Genomic DNA, 16,839 nt, shown 5'->3' on the forward strand with positions numbered 1-16,839 from the left:
CTGAGCACTATGGGACTTTACTACTGTGATCATCAGTCCCCTAGAACTTAGAAGTACTTAAACCTAACTAACCTAAGGACATCACACACATCCATGGCCGAGGCAGGATTCGAACCTGCGACCGTAGCAATCGTCCTCGTCAGTGTTGGCCCTGATGACTCCATATTTAATATTCTTCTTCTTGATGTCTTTCTTCTCTGGTGTGGCTTTCGCTTGATGACGCGTGACAGCAAGACCCGGTGTCGGTCGCAGCCTCCGGCGGTGGCTGAATGGGGCAACGGACGTGGCTTGCGAGTCATCAATGCTTGGTTCCAGCGTGGTGTCTGCTGTGTTGTCTTGCTGGCGAGGCGGTGATGCTTGTTTATTTCCTCCTTCGGCGCGGCGTTGCGCTTCGGAGTCAGCAGGTTGTTTACTTGGTACTTCCTCGTACTGTTCGCACTGTATGGGTTGTGCACTTGATGCGGCTATTTCAGCCGTGACCTCAGGCTCAGGGTCACATTTCCGTGAAAGGTCACTACCAGCTGCGTCACTATCTGTTCGTGCCGGTATAAGTCCTTGTGCGGAAGTGGGAGCCACATCGACCTGCATTCCATCTCCTTTTTCCACTTCCAACAGATCTTCAGGACTGGGCTTCGGCCTCCTGGCAACGGGTGTTTCACGGGAAGAGTCCTCATCAACATTTTTTTCAGTGTCCTCTAGAGGACGCTTTTTAGTGGGAATCTCGCTGTCACGGGACGGAATTTCAGCAGTTAATGCAGGTTTTAAAGACGGAAAGTCATTAACATTAAGTGCAACATTTTCAGAGGTAGTAACAGGATCCACGACAGCCGCCGGCTCTGTTGTATTACTGGCTGGCAACAAATCGTTGAGTGTTAATTTCCGGCGTTGCGTAAGGTTATTTTTTAGCGCAAAAACACGGCGAGGGCAGTCCTGACGGAGGTGACCAGACTCGTTACATACATGACATGTAGGGGTTTGCCCTGAGTACATAACATGCGCCTTGTGCCCGTCAACAAAGATGTGGGAGGGAATGTTTGCCTTCACTTCCATCTCCACGGAGCGAATGCCGTTAAAGCACTGCAGCTTGAAATGCGAAGCCCACCTTACGTTGACTATTTGCCTGACAACCCCATACTTTGAAAGGACATCTTTAATTTTCGAGTTGTCTACTTCTATGGGAATATTCAAAACCCTAACATTCCTAATTACAGACTCGGAATTCCGGAGTTTGACAGTACTTTTAGTACCATCACGGTGTATAAATTCCGTTTCATAACCAAATTTTGCCAGAAAGCGGTCTACACTCACGGAATCGTTAAACTTTACAAAAATGCAGTATTCATCAGAGTCTAGCTGCATGGTATGAACAGATTCAGAATGAAGGCCAATTACCTCGGTAATCCAGTCGTGTATTTCAAGTGCAGAGGGCTGTACTCGACGGGTGTACTTGTCGAAGGTGAAAATCACGGTGTTTTTTCTCACGGAGTTTTCCATGGTGTTCTGCAGCGAAGAAATCTCGGACAACGCCGAAATCCCAACGGCACTACGTAGAAAGATGACACGAAAGAAGACCAAATGCTCAATTGATAACGCTTAATTCACGTGCAAAACGTCAATAAACGAGCACAAAACACGAGAACACTGGTGTAAGCACTGAACGTTCACGGAGCAAACTTGAGGAGCGTGCGACCGCTGCGACAGCTAAAGCCAGACTGAACCACTGAGCCACCATTTAGTCTGAGGTTCCCGCACGGTAAAAGACATGTACAGTACCTCAAAAATATCTCGAAAACTTGGAGCGTCGTTTTTTCAGAAACGGTCGAGTATCTACGGATAATACGTGTCCGATTGTTTTCTGACTCCGCTTCGACTGAGCGAAGTTCGTGGGAAATCGGGTGATGGCACTTGCCGTGTTCTCCTCGTGAGTCTTGCCTGCCACGCGCTCTCGTTTTCGTTTAAACATCGGCGCCAAAATTGAGTATGATGTGAGAGCTGTGTGCTGTGCTGTTTGGCAACCGAACGGTGAAGGTGATGCTGTGACAGAGCAAACGCTCTACAAAAGAATCGAAATAGAGTACCGACATGAAGGACAAACAATGATAACAGACTTTATTAATGGCCAGAGCAAAAATCATGTAGATTTAGTTGTAGAACATATGGTGCTCTTCAGTCCGAAGATTGGTTTGATGCAGCTCTCCATACCATTTTCTTTCGTCCCGTGCAAGCTTTATCATCTCCGAGTAACTACTGCAACCGATTTCCATTTGAACCTGCAATTTTTACACGCCACGCCCCCCTCCCTCCCCCCCCCCACCCACACCCCTTCCAGTTGTACGTTGGTGATCTCTTGTGTTTCAGAAGGTGTCCTATCAACCGATCCCTTCTTTTAGTTAGTTGTAGTCAAGTTATGCCACATATTTCATTTCTCCCCAGTTTCATTCAGTACCTACTGATTAATTACCAAATCTACCCATCCAACCTTCAGAATTCTTATGATGCATCGCATTTCAAAAGTTTCTATCCTGCTCTTGTCTCCACTGTTTATCGTCGACGTTTCAGTTCCGTACAAGGCTACACCCCAGACAAATATCTTCAGAAAAGACTTCCTAATACTTAAATTTACAGTCAATGTTAACAAATTTCTGTTCTTCAGGGAAGCTTTTCTTGGAATTGCCATTCTGTGTTTTATATCCTGAGCCACAATAAATCATTTTCCTGCCCAAAGGGGCAGAAGCCATCTACTACTTTTAACATCCCATTTCCTAATCTAATTGGATGTTAAGTCCCATAGTGCTCAGAGCCATTTGAACCATTTTTGAACCTAATTTAATTACTGCAGTGCGAGGTAACGCTGATAGAAAATAGGGTCACCCTGTGCGGGAATCACGGTAATATAGTGCGAGCAAAAGGGAGATTTTACACCAGGACAAACGGAGATTTGCGCCACTCCTGGAACCGTGCTCTGATACCCGACTTTTACTCACTGGAATATGAGCCCCATATTATTTCATGACTATCGAGTACAGAAGATTGCTTTTATTCAGTCAGTGGAAAGTTATTTTTCTTTTTTTAGTGGAGATACAGTCACTCTCCTCCGTATCGTCCAGAAAAAGGCTTCATATTCTTTTTAAGTGTGAAGAAATACTGTTTCTTCATCAAGAGTAATAAGTGCATAAGTTTAGTTAATCATTTTTATTTTCTTACGGACATTTCTTAGTTTATGAAGTGGGAAGAACAACAAAATTACATTTATTATTGTATTATTTCATTATTTGAGTATTATTGTCATGAGGACATGCACCAATACAAACAAAGGCACTGAAGCCTGGACGAAGTACACACATTTGTTGATAGCAAGGAAGGGATATAAGGGGAGATAGAGGCCACATTAAAAATAATAGGGCGTGGTTAAGGCGACCCCTCGCACCGAGCAGGTAATCCAGGTTTGAATCCCGGTTTGGCAAAAATTTTCGTTTGTTCTGAAATATTCTACAGCTGATGCGGAACCACAGTCGAAGTTTGTGAGTTAATTCTAATTTAATTCCTCAGCATCGCCTAATTTAATTCGACATTTTTTGCTTGTGGTAACGTTCATCTTATATTCTCCTGTCAATACATTATCTATTCCGTGCAAGTGCTCTACCAAGTCTTTTGCTGTCTCTGACGGAATTACGTCACTGGCAAACCGAGATATTATTTTTTACTTCTCCCTAAACTTTAATTACCTTTCCAAATTTCTCCTTGCTTTTTTTCACACCTTCCTCAATATACAGATTGGAACCACGCTACAACCTCAGTCCCTATTTGGCTATTGCTTTCCCTCCATGCTCTTCGGCTCTGCCGTCTAGTTTCTATACAAGTTGTAAATAACCTTTCGGTCCGTGTATTTTACCCCAATTACTTTCAGAAATTTACTCTGTGTCTGTTTCAACCCCTTCACGTTTTGTAATCGACGCAATCATCGTGATCAATTCGACACCACATTTGATGTTCAGTTAGGTACTTCGCGAGTTTATTACCAGAGCTTTTTTTCCCCATTCTTTCCTGTGGTATTCTTTGTGATCTCATATCATAAGAGGCTAATTTTCAAGGATTCGGATTCCATCCTGCACTGGTCTCCAGTTTGTGAGACAGTAACATTTGTAATTTCACGTTCTATGTTACTTTACCTACGGTCAAACTTCGTTAATAAATCACGATCTTAATGATTCCACTTTAAATTTAGTTGTTGAGCGTACCCTCAACTAACCCACAGTTATTAATTTAATACAAGACCCACAGCTACGATTCATTCGTCAGGGCGATCCACCTCTTCCATCTCCTTGCACATACCTCATTATCATATACCTGAATTATAGTGGGACGATCTGTATTGCGAAAGGGGATACTCGATACACATCACTGATCTAACACGTACATGTATTCCTAGAAACACAATGATGGTTTGCAGTTTTAATTTTTTTCCTGGTGTAAACAAATGGCTCGAAGTAATACATTTTGTGCCGCTGGCCCACTACATTTCCGCACTTGAGACATGTCCTGCACAATATCTGAACATAATTGGCAAGAAAGCAACGACAATCTGTGACTGTGGCATAACAGCGCACCAGGTTGTACGCTATGAGAAGCGCCCTAGTTGACAATATAGAAGGACTGCTAAGCAGGCTTTAAAAGCTAAAACCATTTACAACTCAATTATAGTAAAGGAAGACTTTGCTACCCTAATCTTCGAGTTGAGGTTGTCTCAGAAAAAGTAAGGCCAACAGACACCATAGCAAAGTCGATTAATGCCTGTAGATGACCGTAGGAAACGAGAACGAAGCCCGATCGTTCTACGATCGCTTGGCCCAGTAACGGAAAAGTGAAGGAAAGTGGGCACAACCGTGCCTAAGAAGAACGAGAAGAATCAGTGAAAGTTATGTGATGGACTCTGATCCACTACCGTGCTGTCTGCAGGCAGTTAAGATACTGCTTGAGTAGACAGAGTCTGGTACGGAACGTATAGTGAGACAACAGTAGGTGCATGTGTGTGTGTGTGTGTTTGTGTGTGTGTGTATTTGTCCATCTCAGCCTAAGGCGACGAGAAACAGTCAAACTTACTTAACTGCTGCCTGAGAGTAAATGACCCTCACATAATGATAAGTAGTCAGAGGAGAAGGGTTAGTCAGAGGAGAAGGGTTAGTTAATAATGTAAGTTTCAGTACTTGTAGTTGTTGTAGAAAAGTCGAGGCGGTGGTAACAGTAAAAGGGCCTCTTTATGACTGTAAAAATTATATTATTTCTTATTGTAATAGTAGCATGTGCTTTTGCATTACTACTAACAGCAGCAACTGATAAAAATAACTGTAAAATTAGTCAAAATTGATTGAAATAACGAAAACCATGGTTCTTTTTTAGTTACATTACGGTAGTACCCAACTGACAGTGGAAAAAGATGCCACTGGGATACACGTAGAATAGCGTACAGGGAGCCGCCTAAATGTTAGAGCTAGAGCAGTGGGAAGAAATAGAGATAAGGAAAAATAATATAACAGACACTGTAAACTTAGTCCATTAAGCAGAACGGGAAAAAAAAGAAAAAGAAATACATTATCACACAGATTCACATAAATGTAATTGTCTATGTAAACATCCATTGTCGTCATGAAGAAGGTTGACCACAATAAAAAATAAATAAAATTAGCAGCAGGTATTTTCAAACGAGTTCCAATTGTACGTGCAGCATCACCGTGGACGCATCCATGTGTGGAGGCTCCGAGGAGAACGGACATCCTCAGTTGCTTTCGTCATCATCATCATCATCAGCAGCACCTGCGTAAAGTTGCGGCGTGCCGGTGGCTACGAAACACGATCGCTTCTGGTTCGCAGAGCCGAAAATTTGGACAGCACCGTCACGTTTCTGCCGTGTTAACGACAGTGGCAGTGCCCTCTCTTTGAGGATCTAGTATTTCCCATACTATGATCTTTGGTTATCTTAGTAAGTGACATAATCAACGGTTCTTATTTACGTTACTTAGGTATCTTTTCTTTTATTTCTGTGGTATATTCATTTCTTATTATATCGTATACTGTTTGCGGTATAGGTCGTTTTTCATTAGTCAGTTGTTGCGATTTTGATTGAGCTTTGTGTCCGTGTTCATAATAAATTCGACAGTTGTTTTCAACAGTCGTATGTTGTGAAAATAGATGTGGGATCTCGAATCTACAGCGAGGTTTTCACAAAACCCCTCTCAGGACTCCCGTTTTCCTGCGTTTATTAGTTTCTATCTATCCAAACTTGCCACATTTCCGCGGTTCTCCCGTTAGGTTGTGTAATCGTAAGATATGTATTGAAACGAAAAGACGCGACCATTGCGACGGGAATTTTTCTCATAAAAACGCTGTTATTTTTGTTGTTAGAGAATTTTTATATTTCAAAAAATTAGTAAGCATGTTTAGCGGGTTAATTAACACATATCGTATGGTAATGTTTTGGTGAGTTGATTGTTGCATACGCTAGAGCCTGCGAGTTTCGGAATATCATTTGAATTACAGCTTACGAGAAAAAAATAAATAACGGTGCTACCCGTCAGCTCGGCAAACTTGTATCACGAACTGCAGTCCGCTTAAATACGTTATCAATCACAGAGGAAAAAAAAAGAGAAAAAAAACAAGAGCGTATACATAAAATAAAGATTAATGTTGGCTTTAAAAAATTCAAATTAATATTGAAATAAAATAATTCAATGGTATTTTATTAAAGTTTGTATACACGTTTAGAAACGCCACATTAAAGTGCACTGTTCATAATTACTAAAAAGAATTACTTTAAATCTGCTTGTCATGCTGTACAACGCAATAAACCCTCCGCCAGATAAACAGCTTACCAAGGAATGCTCAACAAAAGTTCACTATCTACATTAGTTTCCCACTGTGCGTTTAACTGCGCTGTCTTCATTTTGGGTGGAAACTAAAAGTACATCATGCTACCTTCACTTGTTTTGTGGGTCTCTGTGTGATCGAAAATTTCCTACTTGACTACATCTGGACTTCTGCACCTAGACATCTACTCTAGATTGGGCTGTCCTCGAAAACAAGGTCTGAAGCGCTGGGAACACAGAGGAATTACCGTGGTCTGGGCGTCAATCCAGCTAGCTCGATTATTCTTTTCCGCAGTTCCTCCTAATCAGTCCAAGCCACTGGCAGGATATTATCCACGTATACGAGGAAATACTTCTGAATAGTGTGCTTAATTTGAACTCTTAGCAGACATACCGTACGATAATGTGGAGCTATGAATGGACAAATAACATGGCACTCAGTGTACCATTGTGGAATATGTTTTCGCCTATTAAGGCGTTAAAATCAATAGTGAAATTGCGTGTAGATGACCTGACTTGAAAATCTATATTTTTCTTTTTTGTTTCGAAATCCGTAGGCAACAGTTCCTGTGTGGTGGTCCTGTCTCTGCCATATTTTTTTCAGGACTGTGAACGAATGACATACGCTGTAAGACAAAATGTTTTTATCCTCCACCCTCTCTATAAAGTGCTATGTGATAGCCTTGTGTTGCAGATTTATTTTATTACATAGGTAAACTATACTTAAATGTGTCCATACGGACAAAAAGCAGAATTTTAGTAGATACTGAGTATGCAATGATGTCTACGAACTCAACAAAGAAAACCTGTTTCGTGCCTATTAACAACGCAGTATCTGGGCTTCATTAACAGATAACATATTTCTTACAGCATTTCTGCTATAAATATTTATGATGTGCGATTTCAAGGCGACTGTGCTGCTAGCGAAACTTCACATAATAGTCTGCATTTTCCATGCGTGAGTCATTGCAGTGGTTTCACCTTTGCAGCAAACTGTCTGAAGATCTTAGCCAGTTTTATGACAAATTTAGGAAAGATTGTCTCAGACACAAATCTAGCTTTACATATGAATGCCAAGGTTACAAAACATAATAAAAATGGTTGATTACAATACCACTCCTTGTTTTTAAGATATGAATACCAAATGACTTGATGTATAATACTGTTAATCACTGGAAAAGGACTATCCAGCACCGTTCGCTTGCTTTGAAAGGTGAAACCACTGTGAAGCAACATATTATTCTAAAAACAGACAGTAATTTATTACTTACCACTCGATGCTTACGGCCAGGCGGCGTGTTGAGAAACATCACTGCGTCAAGATGAGAGGACATGTAAGCTTCATCTTCCACATTCTAAGAGCTTTGAAAGGCGAATACTCATGCAACAGTCGTATTGGTGTTTCACTACGTACAGCAACAAGTTTTGATTTCATGCTCTTTGATACTGTTGATACTTGCTCACTCTTCACTCTAACATCTCCTGTTCCTTACGACGCTGTACATACGGAACCGTGAGCACTGAAGTGACATGCAGATCCTTGCATTAACTGAACATGTTATTACATTGTAACATCACCCGCTCATTGTAATTTCTTCCACCTTGTTTATTTCTGATCTGTATCATTGTACTGAACGGTGCCAAAAGAATTCATTACACTTTTTTAAAATTCTTTTTTACAGTCAGCTATGAATTCAGTTCATGACAACAACTAAGTTCAAATTTTCTTCTAAAGCATGTCCTTGTAAATCGTGTTGATAAATAATTGCATTCATGAACTACAACTTCATATCCACCGAACTGGCAAACGTTGTGGGAGAATTGATGGTATCACTGAAGTTTAGACTTTCAGTGCAGGATCCAAGAGCAAATACAAAAATACCTTTGTTATCAAGGAAGACTTAATCTTTCTGAATGCATTTTTACTTGTAATAAAAAACTAAAAAGTGTCTATATCCAGAATACAATGATGCTGTTTCTTTATATTCTGTAGTTTTACTGTATACGAATGTTTCACAAAAAACCTCACTATTATTTCTAGCCGAACTTCAACGAACACTTCAGTTTCAGCATTTAAATTTCAAACGCATTGCATCAAACGAATACTGTCCTTAGCAGACGTAATATTCTTCAAACTTTAACTTAAATTTTTTGTTCCTTTATTATTATTCTCTTCATTGCAGCACCAATGTAGTATACTGGAGCTTGTTGAGAAACTACAAAAGATCTACTACATTCATAATGTTATTGATAAAAATTATTAACAGAAAAATGATTTGTCAGATATACTCACTAATTATGGAAAGGAACTGCAATATCGTTACTGTAATAAAACATTCAATATAAACTTTGAGTAAATCCTCCACAAGAGACTAACTTTTCATGTAGTTTTCGAGGTATTCTGTCTGATTTTTAGCAATTCCGAGTCGTCTTCTTCCACTCTTGTTCACGTAAGTGGCTGTAACCCTTTCATCAGAATGCCTTTTCACCTTTTACCAGCATCTGGAATTGAATGATACTTTTCCTTTTTCACAACTGGAATAATTCTCGTCATGCGTTTTTATATTAACTGTCTAATATCTGCGCAGCACCACAAAAGCACAACTTTGATCTACAGGTATTTCAATTTCGGTAGCTTGACTGCGTATTATAAGCGTAAGTCTTCTGGACTATTTGTTGAACTCCGTGCTTGCATTTTCGACTACTTATAGTAAGCGTCATTGTCATGTTGCGTCAACGTTTCATATACTTTCTTTTAGTATAACAGCTCTCATCTAAGTTTATATACACAAAACAACATATACACCGTATAAACTCATTACATCACACTTTTACCTACAAATCTTTTGCAGTTGGATCGGTGACTGGCAGACTGCAATCCACTTACCTCCTCTCGAAACGCCAAAGTGATCTCTTATTTTATTTAACATTACTTTGTCAGTTATCTCGTTTTTACTTAATATTATTCTCAGATTATATATAAAGTGTACAATACCTCATCCCATAGATATTTATTATCTTAGTACTTGTCATTTAGCACCGCACTGTTAGAAATCACAACGTAAAAATAATAAAATAATAAAACTTTTCTGAATATTACAAAGTCTAAAATAATGGATGATATTCAACCACTCCTTTAGAAATGAACACATTTGATTCCTGAAAATTAGGTATTCGTGTTGAAAGTAGTGAAAACAACATAATTCCATTAACTGTTTAACAACGTGTGATTTTTTTTCTACTCGGGTTCAGTCGCTGTTACTAATTACTGTTACCAAAGCAGATCTTAATTTCAATTTTCAATAACCTAATATAACTGCTTATGAATGTTCCCATTCTTTTTAGCACGTCTGTCATTGGCATTTGCTATGCAATATCTAAAGAAATGATATCGGAGTGTAGTTTGAAAGCTGACCTGAAGTTTGTACACGGACTACCACCATCTCGTTGAATGCACAGTAAATCATTCGTATCCTGTGGATACATTCCTTTTTCACTGGAACGTTTAAAGAGGCAGGACGAATTCTTCAGCCAGACGCACAGAAAACATACATGACGACGAATCCTTCATTGGCTCACTATCTGTTCCTCAAGTATGTGACTATTGAATTCAATAAATTTTCAAGTACAATAGCGTCGCCACTTAAAGGTATCCTTAACTCCTTAGCTGTGGAATTGATAGAAATCTTGTTCGTGCCCTCAGTTTTATTCCCTTTTTCATGGCAACTCTTCAGTCACCACTTACACGCAAACGAACTGTTTATATGTTCACCATATTTGCTCAGTACATTGTGCATCGCTAATACTTCACAGCGAAGGTTGGTAGAATCAGTGGCGCAATTTATTATCAAGATACATCGTAACTTCGCTGATGGTTTCGTGCCTTGCCTAGGCTTCTTCTCTCCCTAACTTCCTGCAGCTGTCACAAAGATTCTGCTGTAAGTTGGTCTTATCTTGTAGTTACCGAACTTATAGTGTCAACAACAATACATATTGCGTAAGGTATCAATTTACTGACTCATTTGTTATTAATTCTCATTGCTCCAACTTTAGTCAACATCTTCACCTCTGTAAATATTGCTTTTTCTTTTATTCCTTGCAATATTATTTTCTGTGGTTATTTCTATTTCTAGTTTAATTACTTCTGCGCTGTCAGAAATTTCGTCTAGTTTTCCTTTCCTTTCGTACAAGCATTTGATGATACACGGGTTTAAATTTCCTCACTCTTATTTCTCCAGTATCCTTCTTCCTTTCATATTTTTGCATTGATACAATAGGACTGCTTCAACACTTTCTGCATTCTTCTTATGGACGTCACATAGCATTCCGCTGCAAACAACTAATAAACAGAAGTCTTGTTTCCGTAATACCAAATACAGTAAATGTTAGCTCTTTCACGTTAATATATTTTCAGCACTTCTCGTCCTTCGTGCATTCTATGAAACTGTACATCGAAATTGCTGATATTTCTTCCCTTTCTCTCCTCGTGGATCTCTCCTTCCTCGTTAACTTCGAGGTATTAGTCCTGTTTGTTAATGTTAAATCACATTTCCCCCAACAATAATTTTCATTCTGTGCAGCTACAGTTACAACACTGATTACGTACACTTTATTCGTTGTTTCCTCTTCATAATAGCAACTATAACCGAAGGATGCTTCGCTGTTTCAGTAGTTCATTAACACTGAATTTTCCGATTACACTTATCAGTCGATGTTTGACTATCCTGCACACGATTTCCATTTCCTAACACAGCTACAGTCTTTTCCTGTTTCTTCACTTTTATTGCTGAATCCAATTCTTAAGTTTATCTCTGTTGCCTGCATCCCTTGCACACTGCAGTTTTCGTACGTTAGTGTTTTATAAATAGACTATTAGTGATTTTAGTAAATTACATTTTTTGTTCTCTTTTCATTTGCGTTGTCGTTTCCTTTCCTTGCTACTGCGCTATATCTTTCTGAAGTCCGCTTTCTGTGACTCTTGTTAATTGATTCTGGGAACAGTCTGTTTGATAATTCAGACAAAAATATAAGTGAACTGCAGTTTTCCTCCTATCAGCCCTACTAACGACGAAACAGACGAGGCTGCGTATTCTATGTTATATCTGTTTTCTTCTTTCTCATTTCTGTATCCAAAGTCATTTCGCTTGAGAATTCACACAGACATAACTTCAGGACTTCTTGCATCAGTTTTGATACCGACTTTCAAATAGTGAGACTGCATACTTTGAGGCATCTTCTGTCCCCAGCTTCATATTAGACGTAGATGCTTGGTGTCGTGTAGTGATTTTCAACAACTGAGTTTCAGTTTTGTACACCCTGATTTATTTATCCCCATAACAGTAACTCCATACGAAATTAAGTTGGACAATGATGGTAGCTTTTAGGCAAGGCAGTTTAAGCAGAATGTCGCAGTGATTGCAATAGAGATTTTAAAAAGCTATATGAATGCCATACAATCTCACGTAGAAAAAAAAGCACTCCGTCTTCAGGCCACAAGTGGCCCATCGGGACCATCCGACCGCCGTGTCATCCGCAGTTGAGAATGCGGATAGGAGGGGCCTGGGGTCAGCACACCGCTCTCCCGTTCACGTAGAAAGCAAACTGATAAATTCTAAACTGCAACATATGAAGATCTTCTACCCCGCTTGGAAATCAAGTGAGCTCTCAAGAACTCTGAATCACCCACCTTTCATTGTTGTTGAATTTGTATCGTCTGTTGAGAGCCAAATGATGTTTCGTACAAGTTCAGGACGCTCCGTCTTTATTTTCCACTTCCTTTTGCATTTTAACTCTCTAGTGCCTCATATCTTGCCACGTGTTACCCTCCGGTAAGGGGCTGTTGACGTTTCACTTCCGGTGTAAAATCCTCGACGACTGTCATATAGAATCATGTAGAGACCATCAATTCTGAGGAGCAGTATACAGCGTGATTCAGCTGCCTCTAATTATGGGTTTTATGCAACCCGCAACACCTTTAAATACCATGCATAAGATATTCATATTCTCTCGCCCGCTACACGCAGACTATTAGTCCTACAGAGAAAACAAGCGGGACCTTTCACTGGAGGCTGTAACTTTCTAATTATTCAAGGAAAACGTACAAGATTGACCTTAAAAACGCGCTTTTCGCGAGTAAAATTTTCTTTAATCTGGGAGGGATCGCGGGTGAGCGATAGTCTCACTTTACAATACGATTGTAGTAAATAATGTGCTGCTCGAACACTGCAAGCGCTGAACAGTAACTGTTTTGGAAGACAGCCATTGGTTTCCGTTAGTGCCGAACAATGTCTGGATAGTGAAAACGTGTTAACGATACGGCAGAATATGGAAATAATGCAAAAAACTTGGGCCATTGATTTGGTGCTGAATTTTTACACATATTACTATGATTAAAGTACAATTTACTACAATATTTTAATTACGGTTTTGCAATGAATTGTTGTTTGTTAAGAACTCTAATACATTAGTGTTTAGGAGGGACATTTCATAAACAATGCACACTATATTTTTTACTTGCACGTTCTTTTTTTTCTATATCTCTTTACACTCCTTCACTACAGTCTCTTTGCTTCTCTATGACTGAATCCTAACATCTCAGAAACTCTATTATACCATCGAGGACGTCACTTCCGTTAACGTGTCGAATGGCTCGGGTAACGGTTGCAGAAAGCTCTTCCAGAGAAAGGTAACGACGTCCACGCTTATTTTTTTCAACTTCAGGAACAAGTCGACGGCTGGTTGACTAATTCCAAGCTGTAGGGATTGTGTGGCAACACTTCCCATCCAAATTCGCGCAGTGTTTGGGCTACAACGTTGCCGATGTGAAGGTAAGCTCTGTCGTGGAGAACGAGTGGCGCAGCCTTGATAACTGAGGTCGGGCGTTATGCATTTTTCTGCTCAGGTTTTGCATGCAGTTACCATAATACACTGCTGTGACACTTGTTTCTCATGGGGCTCTATCTGTCGTGTTGATTACTGGGTGATCATAAACAAAAATCATCATTAGCTTGAGCTTTATCTGAGCACATCGAAATTCTTTCTGTACGTGGAGAATCTGAAGCTCTTCACTCATTGGACTACGATTTCAGCTCTGGTTCAACGTCTCTAAACCATGTTTCATCAATAGCAACAATTCCACATAAGAATCCCTGACCTCCACCGTCGAATAGTTGTTCGAACAAGGTTGCAGCGCCCAGGCGTTTCCGCTTCACATCAGCAGTCAAACGTATCTCGTGAACATTTTTATCTTCTTCAAATCATTTGTGAGAACACGGAATACTGATGTTGGGGGAATTCCCGTGGCTTCAGAGAGCTCCTCACAAGTCGCACTGCGATCTTAAAGAATATCTGCCATAAGTTTCACACTTCATTCATCTACTGACCTTTATGGCTTTCTGGTCTTGGATTAACGTCTATGCTGACACCTCGACCACGAAAACGATTAACTCAACGTGCAACTGTAATATGGTTCATTGTAAACCCAGCACATACTTCATTTACTGCACTGTGAATATCTGTCGGATTTTTGAGCGCTTTGAGGCGCCATGTCACAGATTGCGCCGTTGCTCCCGCCGGAGGTTCGAGTCCTCCTTCGGGCATAGGGGTGTGTGCTGTTCTTAGCATAAATTAGTTTAAGTAGTGTGTAAGTCTAGGGACCGATAACCTCAGCAGTTTGGTCCCTTACGAATTCATACACAAACGCTTCTCTTACCCACATTTCACCCTTTCTTTTGACGTCTAGTTTAATTTAGTTTAAGTAGTGTGCAAGTATAGGGGCCGATAACCTCAGCAGTTTGCTCCCTTAGGAATTCACAAACATTTGAAGATTTTTCTGATTTTTTCTGAGTAAAGGTTCGATCTTGATGTACGATCTCTGGTCTTCCAACAGTTACAGTATCTGAGACCCCCGCAGGGTCCATTTCTACCTCTCACCAATTTTATGTTAGAGTACATAGTGAAAAATCAAGAACACATGATTTTTCCTCAAGCTCCCAACCATATCTGACGCAATTTTCATTGTTGTTCTGTTCAAACAATCCACTGCAATGCCAACCTGTGCATTATTTATGAAATGTCCCTCATAATGCGGTTATCTGTGGACTCCTTTCTCTTTGCGCTAATAGTTTGCGCGCAGTGGGCGAGAGAATACGAAAGTTTCGCACGTGGTTTTTTCAAGGTGTTGCGGGTTGCATAAAACCTATCGGTAGGTGCAGCTGATTCACTCTGTACATGAAGATACTATGATCGGATCGGATACCGAATGGCCTGTCACTAACTCTGAATCTCGTACCTTTCACAGTAGCAAAGTTTGAATAATTTGTTGGGAGACGAGATGGCTTTTCGTCTAGCTCCAGGATGTTCCACCTTTTCTGTCCACTGCATTTCGACTGTCTCGCCACGTGGGTGATCGTCGATCCACTTCTGCGGAGCCGGTATGGTGGCGGCCGGGCGGTGACCGCGGCTGCGCAGCCGCCGGCTCCCCCGGCGCAATTGCAATCTGGGCGCGGCGCCGCAGCGCGCCGTGCAACAAGTCAGCGCGAGGCCCGCGGGTGCCCGCAATTATTCAGGCGCCGGCGCTCCCCAGATGCGGCTGCCATCACTCATTCCGTTTGCCGGCGCGGCGCGTAACACATATATTTCGGATGCGGCCGCGGTCGCGCGCCTTCATTATGCATCGCCGCACAGTGGCCGCTCGGCGTCCTTGTTTTGTTGCGCGGCGACGCGGTGTGTAGGACGCCCCGGCTTCTGCTTCTGCTGCTACTGGGGATTGAGCCGGACTTACAAGGCGAGTGCGGCTGTCCTCCTGCTCTGTCCACGTGTTTGTTCAGCCTCGCGGGCTGCACGGTACTCCCCTCTCAGCGCAGCACTGTAGTGGTCCATAAACACGATCCGTCCAGTGTTCAACTCTCTGTCACTGTACACATCTGCTGAAACAATGCTTCAAGTTCCTCTTCTTCCTGTTTGGCGTATTTTACAGTGTGAGTCAAAAAAGGACTGTACAGTTTTGGAGCGATACACACTGATGAGCCAAAACATTATGACCATCTGCTTAATAACTTGTTTGTCCATCTTTGGAAAGAAATACGAGGGTTATTAGGAGAGTGAGGAACGATCGGTCGCGAAATGGAAAATACAGTGAAAATCTGATGAAGCTTTGCACAGATGCTTTGGGCACTGTGTATAGTAAGCCCGTCAATCGCACCATGTCTTTCTTTTCGGTTCTGAGCTCACAGTGATAACGTAAAGATGGCTAGAAATTAGCGTCTCCCGCCAAGTATGAGAGCCTGGAGAAAGATTTCGCCTGAAGCTATGCAATCCACATAACATGACTGTCATGCCATTCGTTCTACACGTCTATTCTCGGCCGCACTCTGCAGGGGCAATGAAGATGCTCCTGCAACGTTTTCGATGGGAAGTGTTTGGTCACCCACAATACAGCCCGTAATTGGCTATCCCTGAGGTTCATCTCTGCTCAAATGTTCCGCTGGCTATGAAGACAGACCACGAGCTGCAGTCCAGAGTAGAAAATTGTCGAAAAGCACTGCCAGCTGTCTTCTATAATGAGGGAATTGAAAGGTTGGTACAATGCTACGACAGATGTCTAAGTCTGAGCGGCGACTGTGTAGAGAAGTAGCTGGAAGATGTAGCTAACCGTTGCAAATAAAACAGTTTTAATTTTCACTGTGGTTGCCATTTCGCGTCCTATAGTTCCTTACTTTCCCAATAGCCCTCGTACATCACTGATTCTGCGTGGCAGGGATAGTTTGTAGGTGGGTTTTTGGAGGTTTGTGGCATTAGATATCTGCGCACAGATCATGTAATTCGCGTAAATAACGGGATGCTAATTTGCATACGCGGTGATTGCTTCCGATAGCAACCCAGATGGGCTCCACGGGATTTGCTTACATCAGGCGAATTTCGTCACCGAGACATCAACGTGAGTTCACTACAGTGCTCATTCCGTTTGCCGGCGTGGCGC

General features: G+C 41.2%; 1 protein-coding gene across 1 annotated transcript in view; it reads right to left on the bottom strand.

The window, feature by feature from the left end:
• The window catches only part of LOC124553510 (protein doublesex-like), an 831,649-nt gene that overhangs the window by 399,244 nt on the left and 415,566 nt on the right, over nt 1-16,839 (bottom strand). The gene's annotated exons all lie outside the window — the stretch shown is intronic.

Source organism: Schistocerca americana, chromosome 1, assembly GCF_021461395.2.
Source record: "Schistocerca americana isolate TAMUIC-IGC-003095 chromosome 1, iqSchAmer2.1, whole genome shotgun sequence".
Taxonomy (NCBI): domain Eukaryota; kingdom Metazoa; phylum Arthropoda; class Insecta; order Orthoptera; family Acrididae; genus Schistocerca; species Schistocerca americana.